The following is a 3,659-nucleotide window of genomic DNA, read 5'->3' as shown; positions in this document are numbered from 1 at the left end:
AAACAACAAATAAAAAGTATGTATAAGGCTATAGTTTTTATATGACTGAAGTTTAGCCAAATATCAAAGATGACTGACTTGTTATTATGCATATCTTGGTTTGTTGGGCCAGTGACATTGGGGTGAGCAATAAAACGAAATGAGACATAATAAATAATTCCAAACTTATTTCATTAACTTTATTTTCCATGATTTTGTTTTAGCAAAATCACTAATTATGTTGTTAATACAATCAAGATATTCATGTGTGCTCCATTGATGGTAATGATCTGGATTTGAAAAACAAAATGTTATTGTATTCTAAGAGCCCAAAATCTCAGTATATTTTCATCGTAGAGCACAGATTAAACTAAATGTAGACTATTTAAACATATCTTTCACATAGTTTTTCAAAAAAGTAATATTTCTTTTAATACATTGACATTAAGGGTAAAATACAAAGTATAATTAATGAATATAAAAGTGTTTCATGACAGTGATTTAAATCAAGCTAAATAAAACTACATCTGCAATTCTAGTATACAATATACATTTAGTTGCCAGTGTAAGAAAAAATAGTATTGCTCTTTATGCATATTATGTCTACACCAGTGGCTCTCAACCAGGGGTGACTGTATCCCCCCTCCCCCGGGAGCACTTGGGAATGCGTGGAGACATCTTTGGGTGGTACAACTTGCTACCAGTATCTGGAGGTGGCCAGCGTTGAGAAACCCTGGTGATACATGTATCCACACACACGAGAGGAATGTGAACTATTTAATATTGCAGAATGTTTCTTTTTCTTTGTTGTTATTTATGCCTACAGCACCTGGTCTTCCTAAGTGGTCTCCCATCCAAGTACTAACCACGCCTGACCCTGCTTAGCTTCGGAGATCAGACATCGGGCTTGTTCAGGGTGGCATGGCCGTAGACCATGGACCGTGGCTCCGCTGGGGTACGAACCCAGGACCTTCTGTGTGTAAAGCGGACGTGCTAACCGCTGCACTATAGAGCCACGTCCTGAAAAGTTTAACTGCTATGTACAATTGGTTTGAATGCTGCACCAATTATGGAGAACTCCAGAATCGTAAATTGGAACACGAAGAGAAAGAAGAAAACGGACATGTGACACAGATTGCATTACGCAAGAATCTATCGCATTCTTGCTGTCAGAGGAAAGTTTGGCATTTTAATTAATTTGTCTTTTCTTTCATCGGCTTCGGCCGATTGATTCCCTGCCTTCCCCAGTTAACACACATTCTGAAATAATGTCCATCTCCAACATCAGAAGCAACAAAACCCACAGATCTTGACATTCGCATGCGGTCACCTTTAGCTTCAAGGACATGAGACAAGAGATGTGGAGAAGGGCTGTCCCGGGCCCAAATGGTGTCATTTCAAGAGGAGGTGTTCAAAGTATGTGTCGTGCTGTGCCAGAGAGTAGGGCAGCAGGTCCCGAGGGACAGGGGCACCCATGTTTTCCTCCGGAGGTATGGTTTCTGCGTGTTTGGGGGTGGGGCTCTAAATCACAAGGCCCGGGGCAGGGCCAAGGAGATGCCACGTCCCGTCGTCAGCCTTGGGTTCTGAGCAGGAGCCCGAGAGAGCTGAGAGGCTGCTGATATCGGATCATTAACAGTTTCTCAACTCTTTTACGGAGCAGCATGCTGCTTGGCTGCCAAAATATTAGGACTGAAAGCAGCTGGCAAAAATGTTCAGCGAGGAAGTGAGCCTGCTTGGAGAAGCCAGAGGAAAAATTCCTCTTAGGCTGTGACTAGAGAAGGAGCCTGGCTCTTGGACCCTCCTCTGGACACCTTCCTTCAGTCGGGGTGGGGGGGGGGAGTGGCTTCCAATCCAGGCCCCCAGGGGTCCTTCGCAGCAGGTGTGTTGGGGGACCAGTGCTCACTGCAGGTCCTATCAGAGGCACAGGACTGTGGAGACTCTGTCACTGCCCTAAAGAAATTCACAGCCTAAGAGTAAATTTATTCTCAGCATATGTTTAATGAAGTTGAAAAATAAAGAGTAGACAGAAAAAGACGACTCCATATAACCTCAGCTAATATTTCTAAAGAGACAGGTCCAAGGGGGACTTAGGTGACAGCCACCTGCGTGGAAGGATGTTGAGAGGAGAGTAGGCGCATGGATTTACGAATACTTCATCCTGTGTCCATGTACAAGACCCTTTGCAAACAGTCTATCAGTTGATTCTCATTGCACCTGAGCACAGGTAGCCAGGCAGATTTCCTACACCCACTTCACAGGTTGAGGATGTTGACTCCAAAAGGTAGAGTAACTTGCCCAGGACAGCACAGCCAGTAGCTGCAGAACCAAAAGTGAAGCCTGGTCTTTTGCCTCAGAGAACGATGCTTTTTCCGATGACCTCAGTGTTTCAGTCTGTGGACCCAGGCGGTCTCAGTTTTCGTAAAGGGGTCACGAATCTAAATGCACAGTGTCATCTGTACGTCAACCAATGGACATAGAACCACTAATACGTAAAGAGGGCCTAGAATTTTTCGACACTGAAGCAGAGTTCTACGGGAAAGTCTGGGAAGCACTACATCACTCCTGTGCTATATTAAGACCTCCTGGCAGAGGTGACATCCTTACCACTAGACACACTGAGCACAAAAATTCTTAGGAGTGGAAATAACTAAGATTGTGGCACAGATGTTTGGTTTGGTTTGGTTTTGTTTTGTGGTGCACGATGGACATAATTCAGATAGAGAACTAGAGAATCGTACAGGTAGTACATAGTAAGTGCTCAAAAAGCTTTGTCACCTGACCAAGCGACTGGCTGAATCTGAGACGGGAGAAGCAAACGCTAAAGGGGAACCCAGCCTGTCGACGGTGTGTACAGTGGAGAAAGCAGCAAGCAAATCCCCTCACCCACTGGAGAGAAGCAACGAAAACGAACAGCAAAAGCACTTAGCACATTGGTAAACACTGGAAAGCTGTTGCTTTTGGAATAACACGACCGTGCAGTCTCATTAGAGGTTCTGACAGGAACAGAAAAGGAATACTCATGGCCAATTTCCTTTCCGTTCCTGTAATTAGTAGTACATTTTTAAAGCGCTGACTAGGGTGTAAAGTCTTTTTCAATCACTTTGAGTTCATTCGTTCGTTCATTCATTCATTCCTTCAACAAAAACACCGAGCGCCTCTAATATGCCAGGCATTGATCTAGGTGTTGGGAATATAACAGTGAACAAAGCAGACGAAAGAGTCTGCCCTCCTGGAGCTTACATTCTAGATAACAAAGAAATTCAAAGGTGAACCGCAGAGCAAATGCTGTGGATGGAGACAATGAGACGGGGAATGGGCACGTGGAGGGGGTGACTGCAATTTTAAACGGGATGATCGGGGAAAGCCTCATTGAGAAAAGTGATATCTGAGCGGAAGCCTGAGGTAAGAGAAAGCAAGCCAGGCAGGTGTGTTCTGGAAACGGGCCTGGTGCGCCCTGGGAGCAGCCAGGACACCGCTGCGGAGGGAGCGGAGTGCGTGGCAGGGAGCGAGCGGCCCTGGAGCAGGAGAGCGCAGACGCCTGGGAGTCGGGTGGAGAAGCTGCTTCCAGAAGCGTCGACTATTTCAGCTGCGTCAAAGCCACAGAGAGTGAACAAGACGAGGACAGAGAGCTGGCCAGTATTTAGTAACAAGGAAATCAATGGTGAGCGCGATGAGAATTC

At 45.4% G+C, this 3,659-nt stretch overlaps 1 pseudogene; it reads right to left on the bottom strand.

Annotated features, from left to right (window-relative positions):
* Positions 1–796: 796 nt before the first annotated feature.
* Positions 797–912, bottom strand: LOC112469145 (annotated as a pseudogene).
* Positions 913–3,659: the final 2,747 nt, after the last annotated feature.

Source organism: Pteropus alecto, unplaced genomic scaffold (genome assembly GCF_000325575.1).
Source record: "Pteropus alecto unplaced genomic scaffold, ASM32557v1 scaffold106, whole genome shotgun sequence".
Taxonomy (NCBI): domain Eukaryota; kingdom Metazoa; phylum Chordata; class Mammalia; order Chiroptera; family Pteropodidae; genus Pteropus; species Pteropus alecto.
This window is presented reverse-complemented; position numbering and strand designations above follow the sequence as displayed.